Below are 16,402 nucleotides of genomic sequence, written 5' to 3'. Positions count from 1 at the left end.
CCCCTTTATCCAGACAGTGTTCCTGCTGTGCCACCCATCACACAGGAAGAGGATGAGGAGGAGGAAGAGGAGGAGGAGGATGATCGTGTCAGAATGGAGGTGGAGGCTGGCACTCAGCATCAGCAGTCTTGGAGGGAGGATTTACAGTCCCAAGAAACACGTGGACTTGTACGTGGCTGGGAGGAGGTAGCTGCGGATCATGTTGCCCTTAGTGACCCAGAGGACTCCGGACCGAATGCCTCAGCTAACCTACGCTGCATGACCTCCCTGATCCTGCAAAGCCTGCGGAAGGATCCTCGTATTCTTCGGACAAAGGAGAGGGACCATTACTGGCTGGCCACTCTCCTTGATCCACGGTACAAGGGTAGGGTTGCCGACCTTATCTTGCCATCGCAGAGGGAGCAGAGGATGAGACATCTCCGGGAGGCCTTGCAGAAAGGTCTGTGCAACGCGTTCCCAGAGACTGGGAGGTTACAAACTCCTGGTCCTGGACAACGTGTTGCTGAGGCATCGGTCAGAAGGAGCAGTGGAGAAGGTGGCCGTCTGACTGAAGCTTTCAGACAATTTTTTAGTCCACAGCCCCAAGGTATGATCGGTTCCAGCAACCATCGCCAGTGTCTGATTTACATGGTGCAGGAATACCTAGGGGCAAGGTCAGACTTGGACACCTTTCCCACCGAAAATCCTCTGGCTTACTGGGTCTTGAGGATGGATCACTGGCCAGAGCTTGCACAGTATGCAATTGAGCTACTGGCCTGTCCTGCATCCAGCGTTCTTTCGGAACGCACCTTCAGTGCTGCTGGTGGCTTTGTTACCGATCACAGGGTGCGCCTGTCCACCGAATCAGTTGATCGACTGACCTTCATCAAGATGAATCAGTCTTGGATCACCCACAGCTACCAAGCACCTGAAGCTGATGTAACCGAATAATTTTTTTTGAAATATCACATCCCTTCAAGACTGCCTATGCTGATACTGAGTGACTGTCCTGTTATGTTGATTGTCTATCCTCTTCCTCCTCCGCTGATATGTTGGAAGAACATTTCTGGTTCTGGGTGATGCCATCAGCCCAATTTTTCTGCCCCTGTTTAACAGGGGCATTTAATTAAAATTTTTGATGCAATGCTTTGCAGCAGGGCTAATTCCTGCAATAAAAATAGAGTATATGGGAGAGGTTGCAGTGTGGTGGCACCAGCACCAGTGCCTAAGGCCCAATTTTTCTGCCCCTGTTTAACAGGGGTGTTTAAAGCGGTTTTGTACAGAAAATTGCAAGTTCATCCTATTCAAATGGCTTTGGAACATAGATGCAGTTATGACCATTGAAATAAAATAATATGCAGTATTTACCTTTAATTTTTAATGTTTATGCCGACTTCTGGGCTCTCCTCCCGTGGGAGTAGGCGTGTTTATCGGCTTCGCAATGGTCCCTGGGAACTTTTTTAGCTATTTCCCAGGAATCAGTGGGGGACACAGTCATGCCGAAATCTCGTGAGATTTCGGAAGGAGGACGCCGGTCACGTGACGAGGGCATGTCCGAAATTGCCATTTTGAAAGTGGGCAGGCAGCTCTATCTGCCATTACCACTATAGCACACGAGGCAAGAGGAAGGAAAACAAAGAGGACACTCAATGAGCATGTGCGAGATGGAGCGGTGGATGCTGGGAGCTCAGCGTCATCGCATCCAGGAAGTAAATGCCTGTGGGCTTCAAACGCCCACAGTGAAAATGGAAACCGCCGGACTGCTTTTTTAAAAGCTTTTCTTAGCATTGAAATCGTCATGCCGGGGGTTAAAAAGACGCCGATCATGACTGCAAAGACACCGTAGGAATCGCCCACCAGTGACACAGTTAAAAAAAAAAAAAAAAAACGGCAGCGGAATCCTGCTTTAAGTACAATTTTTGATACAATGCTTTGCAGCAGGGCTAATTCCTGCAATAAAACTAGAGTATATGGGAGAGGTTGCAGTGTGGTGGCACCAGCACCAGTGCCTAAAGCCCAATTTTTCCGCCCCTGTTTAACAGGGACATGTAATTACAATTCTTGATATAATATTTCACAGGAGGGCCCGTTCCTGTGCCCACCCAGAGTAACTGTGAGGACTTATAGTGTTGTGGCACCAGCACCACAACCACCAAATGCCCAATTTTTCTACCACTGTTCAACAATGGCATGTAATTACAATTCTTGATATAATCGTTCACAGCAGGGCGCTCCAGCGCCCACCAAGAGTCCCTTTCAGGGCTTACATTGTTGTGGCAAAACCAACACCTTGTTCCGCCATTTCTGCAGAGCATATAGGGCAGGCCCCTACTTTCAAACATCCAACTTACAAACATCTCCTACTTGCAAATGGAAGGAGACAACAGCAAGTGAGATGAAAAAAGATGGACGACAAAACAAATTATACAGGGGTGATAACCCTTCCCTATGTTTTCCAAAAAGCTTAAAAATATTTTTTTTGACTGGAGCTACACTTTAAAAATGTACCAGTTGAAAATTACAAACAGATTCAACTTAACACAACAAATCTACACAGTCCCTGTCTTGTTTGCACCGCCTGTATACTGCTGTTCTGAGTATATAGGGCCTGGGGACCACACGCATTTCCTTTTTTTAATATGGGTACGGGGTTCCCCTTAATATGCGTACAAGACCCAAAGGGGCTGGTAATGGGCAGGGAGGGCTACCCATGCCATTTTTCTCAATGATTTTCAACCATATTGCAGGAACCAGATATAACATTAAAACCGCAAGCAGTTTTCAATGAGGTTATTTCCGTTTAATGTCATTTTGTGCAGGGACTGCTCTAAACACGGGAAAAACGTGGTACTTCACAGGCATACTACAGACACCCCCCAGGCACCATATATAAATGAATATTTCACTTTTTTTTTCACTTTAATCGCCATTAAAATCAGTGCTCCCGCCAAAACGGCCATTTTTAAAAACATTTTAGGCATTGACCCATGTCCCCTGGGGCAGGAACCAGGTCCCCAAACCCTTTTTAGGACAGTATCTTGCATATTAGCCGTTAAAATTAGCACTTTTAATTTCGAACGTTCGAGTCCCATAGACTTCAATGGGGTTCTAAAGTTCGTACGAATTTGGGGTCCATTCAAAAGTTCTGGTGCAAACCGAACCGGGGGGTGTTTGGCTCATCCCTAATCTTGAATATGCTGTCCAGTTCTTGATACCTTTCCTCAGAAAGGATGCGCTTAAACTTGTGTAGCGGCCACATCTCGTTGAATAGCGGCCTTGACTTTATAGGCTTGCCAGTTACCTTCTCTTGGCCTGCTCTTCCACTTCTAGGGGTTTCCAGGGTTGATACCTAACGACTTGCACATGGACACAGATGAAGTCATTTTTCAAGAGGTTTATGTTGCAGTAAGAACTTTCAAATAACACAGTCTTAGGGAACAGAGGGCACGGGTGAAGAACTCAGGCACCTTGAACTGCAGGTCTAGCAAAGTCTCTATTTCCACCCAGAGAGTAGCCACTCGCAGCTGGGTATTTCAAGGCTGTCGAACACCCCATGACTGGGACCCCTCACGGGGCTACCCCGGTCCTGGAACCAGAACAGATCACATGGGTCTCACAAACAACTCTGGAACCCTGAACACGTGACCCACACCCCCTTAAGTACCCCTTCCCAGACTCCTCAGCGGGCCCGGCACTCCCACTGATTGGCTCAGAGAAGGCCGATACCTAAACATCCAACCAGACCTGGTTCTGGCCTGTCACGTGCACCTCACCGTTCACATGACCAGGCAGAACTTCCAAACACAGCCTGGGCAGACTGGTGTTAAGGCCTACCTACACAATTAACCCTCAGGAACCTTTAGTGTTCTGAGGCCAAAAACTAAATTTACATGCATATGACATCTGATCCCAAATGTCATCCGCTACACTTGAAAGAGTCCAGAATAAGGCAACAAAGCTAATAGGGGGGCTGGAGGACCTCAGTTACAAGGACTACTTATAAAAAATAATGTATTCACCGTGGAGATAGAGTGCTTCAAATGGGATATGATTGTAATATACAAATCTTTTAATGGTGACTCCAGCATTTGGAGGAATCTTTTGTACCTAAGGACTGTAACAAAGTCACCATGAAGTTGGATGAGAGGCGGTTCAATCTTAAACTGCATAAGGGGTTGTTTACTGTTGATGGTGTCAGTGTCAGAAACTATGAAATCAGGCAGAGACAGAAGTACAGTTAAATTACAATTGTTTATTAATAAAAGTAAAAAGAACAAACGTAGTCAAAATGTAGCCAAAGTTCAGAAACCTGAATGGATAGTTAGCCAAGCCAGAAGTCAGGGATCAATGTAGTGGAACAGCAAGCAGAATCTGGAGCCAGGAGGGATGTCAGCAAAGCAAATCTTGAACAGGATTGCAGGACATAGTTTCCGTGATGTTGACCAAGGTGAAGGCAGAGATCCTCTGTACTGGACTGCTTAAGTAGGCAGGACTGATAAGCAGGATATCATCAACAGCTGTGTAACTGTGGAGAGATAGGAGCTGGCAATTAGCCAACAGCTGAGAGAAGGAAGGGCTGATCCCAGCCCTGACAGTCAGAAGGAAGTGGAGATAAATTAACCACTTGAGATCCGCGCTATAGTCAAATGACGGCTACAGCGCGAATCTCAATTTCCGGGACTACGTCGTCCCCTTTAAGAGCTCCCCGCGCGCATCGGGAAAAATCTGTGTTGGCCGTGTCCCCTGGACACAGCCAATCACAGATCGCTGTAAACGGCCAATCACAGCGGCAGTTTACAGCGCGATCGCCGCCTCCAATGGGTGATGATGTCAAAATGTAAACAAATGAGATCATCACCCATTGCCGAATCTGTCTCCTCACACAGCGATAGCGTGTGAGGAGAGAGATAGTGTGAGTTCAAAAAAGTTGAGTGTTTTGTGCCATCTGTTGCCAGATCTACCCTGCCAGTGCCCAGATCTACCCTGCCAGTGCCCAGATCTACCCTGCCAGTGCCCACCTGTGCACCGCCAGTGCCCCATCTGTGCATCGCCAGTGCCCGCCAGTGCCCATCTGTACCAATCGGTGCCCATCTGTGCCGCCTCAGCAGTGCCCATCTGTGCCGCCTCAGCAGTGCCCATCTGTGCCCATCTGCTGCCTCATCAGTGCACATCCGTGCAATAAATCAGTGCACATCTGTACCGACCCAGCAGTGCCCATCTGCCGCCTCAGCAGTGCACATCCATGCAATAAATCTGCACATCTGTGCAATAAATCAGTGCACATCTGTGCCGACCCATCAGTGCCCATTTGTGCCACCTCAAAAGCGCCCATCTGTGCCACCTCAAAAGCGCCCATCTGTATAATCAGTGCACATCTGTGCCACCTCATCAGTGCACATCTGTGCCACCTCATCAGTGCCCATCAGTGCTACCATGGCTAAACGTGTCTTTTCCGCTGAGGAGGCGTACCAAATTATTTCCATGGCCGACGAGAGCAACGGGGAGCTCTCCTCTTCAGATTCCTTTTCAGATTTGGATTCTGAAGCCAACGTAAATTATGAGCCAGTCCTCAGCAGTGAAACACTGACTGAATCCGAGGAGGAAGATATCCGGCCCATCAAACGAAGGCGTTCTAGTGAGGCAGTGTCGTCCACCAGCACCGCAGTGCCGTCCACCAGCACTGCAGTGCCCCAGCAAGAAAGGCCAAGTACCAGTGGGGTGTAATCTCAGCCCCAAAGGGTTAGGAGCCATGCTGGCCTTCCCTATGCCCTTCAGAACCCCTTGTGGCTTCCTCCTAATTCAGGAGAGGCCAATGTTCCCCCTTTCACCGCCCAGCCAGGAGTCCAGGTGGACACGGAGAATTTTACCCCAATAGATTTTTTTAATTACATTTTTACGGAGGATATGTTGTCGTCAATTGTGGCCCAGTGCAAACTGTATGCACAACAATTTATTTTGCAAAATCCGACCTCTTATTATGCCCATCCCTACGAATGGAGGGACCTAACGGTGGAGGAGTTCAAGGTTTTTTTAGGCCTCACATTTAATATGGGACTCAACAAAAAAAATCTATTACGTACCTACTGGTCAACCCACCCCCTCCACCACTCACCGCTCTTCTCCGCGGTAATGCCCAGAACCAGTTATCAGATGATCCTGAGGTTCTTACATTTCAGTGACAATTCCCAGTGCCTTCCACGAAATGATCCAAATTATGACCGGCTTTACAAAATTAGACCAATACTGAATTATTTTTCAGAAATATTCCCCAAATTGTTTACCCCGGACCAACACATATGTGTGAATGAAGCAATTTATGCCCAGCAAAAGGGCCCGCTATGGGGTGAAGGTCTACAAATTATGCGACCGAGCCACAGGGTACACATATTCATTCATGGTGTACGAAGGGAAGGACACCCAGCTGCAGCCCCCCAATTGTCCGGACTACTTGGGACCCAGTGGAAAAATTGTTTGGGACCTCATATACCCCCTACTGGATAAAGGCTACCACCTGTATGTAGATAACTTCTACACATCTCTGCCCCTGTTCCACAACCTTCACCGGAAGAAGACGCCAGCATGAGGCACCGTAAAAAAGAATCGGAAGGGCTTTCCTCAAAGTCTTGTGAACAAGAAGCTGCGAAAAGGAGAAACCGCAAGTCTGAGAAACAAGGAGGTTCTGGCAGTAAAGTGGAGGGACAGAAGGGATGTGTATATGTTATCTTCTATCCACAACGATACCTTCGTGGAAATCCCCAGAAGGAATGGCCCCGTAAAGAAACCCAAATGCATTTCCGAATACAATTTGTTCATGGGAGGAGTCGACTTCAACGACCAAATGATGGAACCATATCTTGTCACAAGACGGACATACCATTGGTACAAAAAAGTAGCAATTTATTTTTTTCAATTGGCCATTTATAATTCCTATGTCATTTACCGCAACGCCACCCAAAACCCCAAACGTTTCTTTGGCTACCAGGAGGAAGTTTTCACTGCCCTTATTTTCCCAAACGGCCCACCAGAAAATATCCGATCAGACGTTGTTAGTCGAGTCTCCGAGCGCCACTTTCCTGATAAAATCCCCCCAAACCAACAAGCCAAAGACGTCAAAAAAGATGTAAGGTGTGTACCAGAGCAGGAGTCAGAAGAGACACATCTTATTATTGTGCACAATGTCCTTCCCAACCAGGCCTCTGCATAGGCGACTGTTTTCGGCGTTACCATACTTCAATAAATCTTTAGTGAAGTATGGTAAACATAATCCTTAGTTCCTGCCTTCATACACCTTCACACCCCTTATGCCACTGCCTGCTCTGTAACTGACCCTGGCTTGTTATTTGACCACTCTTATGCCTGCCGATTCTGTACATACCGCTGCCTGATCTGGAACTGACCCTGGACTGTTATTCGACCATGCTTCTGCCTAACGATTCTGTACATATCTCTGCCTGATCTGGAACTGACCCTGGACTGTTATTCGACCATGCTTCTGTCTAACGATTCTGTACATATCTCTGCCTGATCTGGAACTGACCTTGGACTGTTTGACCACGATATTTGCCTGCCTCTTGGACTGATCTTGTATTCTGCAACTGGACTAGTGGGATTCAACACGGGGTCTCACATATGTGAGGGGCTCCAGTATAGTTTTTCTGGAAGAAGAAAACAATTTTCTTTATTTTCTTATTCCTAGATTAGGGTCTGGAGACTCGGAGGCTTCAAAGAGATTTGGGAGGGAGAAGCCTCTACCCCTATCCCCATTCTGTCCTGAACGAGGCTCTACTTCTGTCTGCTGCCTGTAGAACTTACTGCCATCATGCCGCACTGACCACACCACAAGGACCTGCTTACTACCAGGACCAATATTTTTGGCACTGCTGACATCTCTGCACTGACCCTGGACTGTAATATGGACAGTATCCCTGCCTGCTGCCTGAAAAACTGTGTTCGCTGTTGCTGACCAAGTCCCTGCCTGCTGCCTGGACCAGTGATATCCTCCTGTGGACAACTGCGCTTCTAAAACCACAGGTAATCTTTTCTTTACCCTTTGCTCAGCATAATGTATTTGGGGGTGTAATTCTTGGTATGTGCAGGCTATGTGTCCCTGGAACGCCGACGGTGTTTCTTGCATGTTGCGCCTCTGTATGTGGCCAGGCTGTGTAAACGCATGTGGTATTGCCATACTCAGGAGGAGTAGTAGAATGTATTTTGGGGTGTTATGTTTGCTATGTAAATGCTATGCGTTGGAAATATCTTATAAACCTACACCTTTGTGTAAAAAAAAAAAAAAAATGCGTTTTCATTTTTTTCCACATTTTCCAAAAACTTCTGGAAAAAAATGAACCATTGAAAAGACTCATTATGCCTCATAGATTATACATTGGGGTGTTAGCTTTCCAAAATGGGGTCATTTTATGGACTTTTTTCATTGCCCTGGTGTTCCAGGGCCTTCAAAACTGTAATAGGTGGTTGAGAAATGAAATGTGTAATTTATGCTCCTAGAATGCCTGAAGGTGCTACTTCAAAATTAGGCCTCTGTATGTGGTCAGGCTGCGTAAAAGTCTCACATATGTGGTATCGTTATACTCAGGAGGAGTAGGAGAATGTATTTTGGGGTGTTATTTGTGGTATGCACATTCCGTGTGGGAGAAATAAGCTATTACAATGAAAATTTTGTGGAAAAAAAAAAAAAAAAAAAAAAAAAATCGGAATTTTGCAAAGAATTGTGGGAAAAAATGACAACTTAAAATAACTCACCATGCCTCTTACTAAATACATTGGAATGTCTACTTTCCAAAAAGGGGTCATTTGGGGGGCATTTGTACTTTCCTGGCTTGTTAGGGTCTCAAGAATGGAGATAGGCCTTAGTACATCAGATGTGATTTTTTTTGCAAATCTTTATGATTTGCACCATAGCTTGTAGACTCTATAAGTTTCACACAGATCATATAATATGCAAAAATGTGGGTTATTTTTACCAAAGATGTGTAGTAGTATTAATTGTGGCCAAAATTTATGAAGAAAAATTGCTAATTTGCTAAATTTTGTCACAGAAACGAAGAAAAATTCATTTTTTTTCAAAATTTTCGGTCTTTTTTCATTTATAGCGCAGAAAATAAAAAACCGAGAGGTGATCAAATACCACCAAAAGAAAGCTCTATTGGTATGAAGAAAAGGACAAAAAATCATTTGGTTACAGTGTTGCATGACTGAGTAATTGTCATTCAAAATGTGAGAGCACTGAAAGCTGAAAATTGGTCTGGGACTGAGGGCGGTTTAAGTGCCCAGTAAGCAAGTGGTTAATAAGCAAACAAATGAACGGCACCCACCACCACAAATAACACCACAAACTGCCGTAAAACAACACAACACTGAGAGAACTAAAAACGACACGTGAAGAGACTGGAAAGAGACAGGAAAGTGAGTCCCACAGCTAGCATCCACAAGGGGGAGGTAGGCGCAGGGACGGCATGACATGTGCTGGACTGCACAGTCGTCGTCTTAAGGGGTGTGTATGGCCGTTTTAAGGGTTAGGGGTGGACGGAGCCAGGGGCGGAGCCACGGCACCCATTACGTGCTAGCAGAGACAATGCTAGCAGTTGGAGAGCGGAGGAGGAAGCAATCAGACGTACCCTCCCGCTCTGTGCATTTGAAAACCGAGATGGCAGCGGCGCATTTTCTGGCGCAGTTGCGCTCGGCAATGGATACACAGGGCGCCGCATGGCTCCAAGAACAAATAGCGGCCATGGCGGCGGACGGAGGTGCGGCGGCCAGCGGGGGAGCGGTGATGACACCTCGGGCGCTGTGTTCTCAGCCACCCGAGCGGTAAAGCCCGGATGTCGATCCGGGGGGCCCCCATGGAGCTGCTACAGGGACGGATTGGAGGGGGATCGGAGCGGTGGCTCACCCCCAGCTGCAGGACACCCCAGCCTCCACCCCATCGGGGGTCAGGAGCAGCAGGTATGCCACGAGGGGGGTGAGGAGGAGGGGCCCAGACACTGCAGTGGAGGAGGCCAGTTTTTCCCAGGTTTCCCCCCCCCACCAGCCCGGCGCAGATGTTTGGGGCGCAGCACAGACGCCAGAGGGACGGGGGCGGCAGGTCCATCTGGACAGCGGGGGCAGGAGGCTCAGCGGGTGGGGGGCCGGGCGTCAGGCGTGCCCCCCAGTCCCAGCCCAGGCAGCGGACAGCGGAGGGGGGGCCAGGGTGTTGGGCGGCCATCCAGTGCAAGTGGAGGTGCAGCAGGCAGCCGGCCTGGACGGTGTGGTCAGGAGGGTCAGCAGGTGTGGGACCAGGCATCAGGAGCAGCCCCCAGTCCTCGACAGACCAACTTTGGGCAGAGGAGCGGCTAGAGGGCCAGCGGGGTGGTCGCGGAGTCGCTGGACAGAGGGAGTCGGATGGACCGGCGGCGAAGGTGCATGTCGCCAAGGTGGGTGGGCGGAGAAGCAGGAACTCTCTTCCACAGTGCACCAGACCCCAGGATGAAGGAGCAGGCTTGTCCGGGATTCGCACCCCACGCCAGCAGCAAGTGGTCGCAGACGGGAGGTCCGAAGGCGAACTGTCGGAGTCGGATGGAGAGGGAGATCGTGGTCGGTCGTCTCCGTTGAGTCCGATGTCGGCGGCTGTGAGGCCCGGTCCTGGGCAGCCCGGTGAGTGCGAATCTTCTGTTTCCATTACATCCTTGTTACATGACTTGCTTGCACAGGGTAGTTCGCGAGAGGGGGAAAGGGCCGGGGGGCGGAAGTAGTCCTGCCAGCGTCAGGGGAGAAGGACACGCATGTGGGGCAGAGCGGCCTGGGGGGTCTGCTCTTGGGGCTCAAGGAGCTGGTTAGGAAGTTCGAACAAGGGGCGGGTGGTCCGGCACAGGCGTGGTGCCCGGCGACTGAATTGGGCACTGGTGCGGTTGTGACCGGGGTGCAGGCACCCGCGGGCGCTTCGGGGGCACCTGCCGAGCTTCCGGCCAGCTCGAGGGAGGTCGGGGAGGCGGCTAAGGTGCCGGAGAAGGGCACGGATGCGGTGCGGCTGGGGGACGCGGCAAAAAGCGAGGTCTACGTCTGCTTTGAAGGCCCGTTGGGAGCCCATCTGAAGCCAGAGGTGAAGGAGAAGATTTGGAAAGGTGAGTATATTGAGATCTTCACCCTGGTGCCGCTGGAAAAGTTCAACCTGGATAGGTTGAAGCCCGAGGAGAGGAAGAAGGAGGATGAGGAGAAGCGTAGGTATCGGTTGATCCCTCGTATCTTTGCTAACTGGCTGCAGGCGTTCGCTATTTTGGCCAGCGTGGTTGGGGAAAAGGCTCCGGAACACTGTTCCACACTGTTTGTATACTTGGAAGCCATCAGTGAGGCACATAGGACTTACGATGGTACAGCATGGCTTCGGTATGACGAGCAATTCAGGCAGAGGATGGCAGTCCGACCGTCGCTTCGCTGGGACCATAAGGACATTAGCCTATGGATGAAGTTGATGACGGCTGCGCGGGCACCTAACCAGTTTTTTCAGCCAGGGGTCGGAGGTTCAGCAACCTCAGGGTAACCGACCGAAAAATGTTAGGATTTCTGCTGGCAGTTTAATGAGGGCTCCTGCAAGTTTGGGGCCAACTGCCGATTCAAGCACACGTGTTCTGGCTGCGGGGGATCCCACGCTCTGGCAAAATGTTTCCGAAAAGGAAAGGGTCGTCCCGGAGATCTTGCGAACAAGAGGGACGACTCCGGTGCGGGTGGCAAGGATGCTACCTTTTCTGCGTAGATATCCGGACCAGGTTTGGGGCACGCCTGCTGGCGGACGGTTTTACGTACGGTTTCAAGATCCCTTGTTCTCTTACAGCCGTCCCGCCATTGGCAAAAAATTTGAAGTCTGCGTTGCTGCACTCGGCGGTGGTTACCGAAAAATTGGGAAAGGAAGTTGCATTGGGCCGCATGGCCGGCCCTTTTCAGACGGCGCCCCTTCCAGATATGGTGGTCTCACCACTGGGGGTTGTGCCGAAGAAGGAGCCCAATAAGTTTTGGTTAATTCACCACCTGTCCTTCCCAAAAGGGGCGTCCGTCAATGATGCCATCGCCCCGGAGGAGTGTGCGGTGTCGTACACTTCTTTTGATGCGGCCGTGTCGTGGGTTCGGCGCTATGGCCAAGGGACTATGATGGCAAAATCAGACATCGAAACGGCTTTTCGGCTTCTGCCGGTGCACCCTGCTTTCGGCTGTTAGGCTGTCTGTGGAATGGGGGGTTTTACGTCGATCGGTGCCTGCCGATGGGGTGTTCGATTTCGTGAGCCTTTTTCGAACAGTTTAGCTCCTTCTTGGAATGGGCAGTTCGGGAGGTGTCGGGCATCAACTCGGTCATCCACTATTTGGATGACTTCTTATGTGTTGGCCCGGCAGGCACCAATGTCTGTGCAGTTCTTTTGGGGACGCTACAACACTTGGCGGAGCGCTTTGGGGTTCCGTTGGCTCCGGAAAAAACGGAGGGCCCCACGGATTGCATTGTGTTCTTAGGAATTGTGATCGATTCAGTGAAGATGGAGTGTAGGCTGCCGGTGGACAAGCTTGAGCAGCTTCAGGCAGAAATTCGAGGGACCATGGGGATCCGGAAGCTGCAACTGCGCAGTTGCAGTCGCTCCTTGGAAAACTAAATTTCGCACGTCGGATTATGCCAATGGGCCGTGTGTTTTGCCGCTGGCTGGCGGCCGCTACCGCTGGTGTCCGGGCTCCCACGCATTACGTGACCCTTACGCGGGACTATAGGAAGGACCTGAAGGTTTCAAAAGAATGTGTGCTCAGACCTTACAGATCCCAGGCCGCGCTACGGAGGCTCAAATGAGATGTAGGCATAAATAGAAGGGCTCACAACCAATGTCACCAACCCTAAAAGTTACTACCCCCTAAGGGGATCCAACCAGAATCAGAGGAGGTTATTAATAAAAGGGGTTCGGCGCCACTGTAAATTTGCTCAAATGGGGTGTGTACATAAAATAGAGGTACGCCTCCACCATTAGCCTATCACAAAGCCACAAGAGGTGTCATATAGATATCAGATCCTATCTAGAGGAGTACATATATGAATTACACAGGAGGAGAGAGGGAAGGGAAGTACATATATAACCCACCTAAAGCTAACTACTACTAATATGCAGAATATAGAAAATAGAGACACACTGCCAACAATATTATACAACAATTCCTGAACACAGCCAATCAGGTACCACAAAAGATGGCTATAAATAAGACCAAGCTTGACTACGTAGACACAAAACTAGACAACTACGTAAGCAGCGGAAATTAGTAATATGGTAAATAACATATGCATAGCGTGCAGCAGTGAAAAATATGTGGTAAATAATAAAATATTAATATACCACTAAATTGATAAATGTGTTGAAAAATTAACACAGTGAAGTTAATTGCATGAATAAAAATAAATAAAGTGAAAATACGGTGAACATACAGTGTAATATACCCTCAAATAAATATGTGATAATACCAGGAATGTAAATCCATAAAATAGGAGATATTACATAAATAAATATTAAATAAATCAATGTGATAATTATTACCCAAGAAAATGCATATAAATCTCAAAGTTAGCCCCAGATAATCTATTAAGAGCTATAAATGCAGTCCAAAAAGTGAAAAAAAATATATTACTAGAAAAAATAAAAAAATGAAAAATTAGTAATTAATAAGTCCACAAAATCTTCACAGCAAAAAGAGTGCAGTAGGTGGAAAAGTGACTGGTGCCCAGGAACAGATTTTCAGGTGACTTTCATGCTCGCCCCTTTTAGCTCCCCACTCACCAAAACTATGAGCCCACACAGGGCAGTCAGGCCCGTAGATATCACACTGCTGGCGTAGATGCGCTGATGAGAGATTATTTGCAGAGATTGTAGTCCACTCAAGTCCTGATGAGCAGGTGAGACTGATATTGGTATTCAGAGTTTCCTCAAGGAAAAAAGAAGGGGGGAGGATTCCATAGTTTAGTAATTCCAACAAAGGTGTGTAGTTTTAAAAAACCATAAACTTTTATTCACACATCGGTATTCAGACAGAGATGTGTTTTGCAAAAATAAAAATATAATAACAAAAAATGTAATAACAGAAGGTCAATATATAAAATGAGCTAAACTACAAAAAAAAAATGTTTACAAAATTTTTTATTTATGGCATTCACAGAAAATGCCAGACAGAAAACCCTTTGGGGGGTATATAATGTACCACCCCAGTATGACACAAAGGGTAAGTATCGGTACCAAGGAATAAAAAATATATATGATTAAAAAAACCAAAAATCTATAAAATAAATTTGAAAAATAAAGCTGAAAATAAAAATCAAAGATGCAGAAAAAATGCAAAATGTAAAATATAAGTCTATATATATAAAAGACTGATACTGTGCACAGAGTGTAGGTGGCTAAACGTATATGCACCTCTCCAAAACCATAAGCGTTATAGCGAGCCCTGGTGAGAAGCTTTTTAAGGCGCTGATATTAACCACTTCAGTACAGTGCAGTTACACCCCCTTCCTGACCAGACCAATTTTCAGCTTTCAGCGCTCTCACAGTTTGAATGACAATTACTCAGTCATCCAACACTGTATCCATATGAAACTTGCGTCCTTTTTTCCACACAAATAGAGCTTTCTTTTAGTGGTATTTAATCACTAGTGGGTTTTTTATTTTTTGTGCTATAAATAAAATAAAACCTAAATTTTGTGAAAAAAATGCAGTTTTCTTTGTTTCTGTTATAAATTTTTGCTAATTATTAATTTTTCTTCATAAATTTTGGCCAAAATTTATACTGCTACATATCTTTGGTAAAAATAACCCACATTAGTATATATTATTTGGTCTTTGTGAAAGTTATAGAGTCTACAAACTATGGTGCCAATCACTGAAAATTGATCACTTCTGATCAGGCCTTCAGTACATCAGGTCTATCTCATTTCTTGAGACACTAACAAGTCAGGAAAGTACAAATACCCCCCAAATGACCCCTTTTTACAAAGTAGACATCCCAAGGTATTAAGTAAGTAGCATGGTGAGTTTTTTTAAGTTGTCATTTTTTCCCACAATTCTTTGCAATATGAAGATTTTTTTTTTATTTTTTATTTTTTTTACTAAATTGTCATATTATCAGGTTATTTCTCACACACAGCATATGTATACAACAAATTACACCCCAAAATACATTCTACTATTCTTCCCGAGCACGGCGATACCACATGTGTGAGACTTTTACACAGCCTGGCCACATACAGAGCACCAACATTGATGTAGTACCTTCAGACGTTCTACGAGCAAAAATTACACATCTCGTTTCTCAACCACCTATTACACTTTTGAAGGCCCTGGAGTACCAGGACAATGGAATTTCCCATAAATGACCCCATTTTGGAAAGCAAACACCCCAACGTATAATCTGTGAGGCATAATGAGTCTTTTGAACGGTTCATTTTTTTCCAGAAGTTTTTGGAATATGTGGAAAAAAATTAAAACACATTTTTTTTTTTTACACAAAATTGTCAATTTATAAGATATTTCTAACACATAGCATGTATATAGCAAAAATTACACCCCAAAATACATTCTGCTACTCCTCCTGAGTATGGCGATACCACATGTGTAGGACTTTTACACAGCCTGGCCACATAGTGAGGCCGAACATTGAAGTAGTACGTTCAGGCGTTCTAGGAGCATAAATGACACATCTCATTTCATTCCTACCCATCACACTTTTGAAGGTCCTGGACCACAGGACAGTGAAATTACCCACAAAATGACCCCATTTTGGAAAGCAAACACCCCAATGTATATTCTATGAGACATGTGCTGCAAATAGGTACTCGGGTACTCTGATGGGCTGGAGATAGGTACTCGGATACTCTGATGGCCTGGTGACAGGTACTCGGGTACTCTGATGGCCTGGTGACAGGTACTCGGGTACTCTGATGGCCTGGTGACAGGTACTCGGGTATTCTGATGGCCTGGTGACAGGTACTCGGGTACTCTGATGGCCTGGTGACAGGTACTCGGGTACTCTGATGGCCTGGTGACAGGTACTCGGGTACTCTGATGGCCTGGTGACAGGTACTCGGGTACTCTGATGGCCTGGTGACAGGTACTCGGGTACTCTGATGGCCTGGTGACAGGTACTCGGGTACTCTGATGGCCTGGTGACAGGTACTCGGGTACTCTGATGGCCTGGTGACAGGTACTCGGGTAATCTGATGGCCTGGTGACAGGTGCTCGGGTACACTGATGGCCTGGTGACAGGTACTCGGGTACACTGATGGCCTGGTGACAGGTACTCTGGTACTCTGATGGCCTGGTGACAAGTACTCAGGTACTCTGATGGCCTGGTGACAGGTACTCAGGTACTCTGATGGCCTGGTGGCAGGTACTCTGATGGTTTGGTGACTGGTATTTGGGTA

The sequence above is a fragment of the Lithobates pipiens genome, unplaced genomic scaffold (assembly GCF_037356315.1).
Source record: "Lithobates pipiens isolate NorthernLeopardFrog02 unplaced genomic scaffold, aLitPip1_a1.2 Scaffold_8, whole genome shotgun sequence".
Classification (NCBI taxonomy): domain Eukaryota; kingdom Metazoa; phylum Chordata; class Amphibia; order Anura; family Ranidae; genus Lithobates; species Lithobates pipiens.
Note: the sequence above shows the minus strand (reverse complement) of the source record.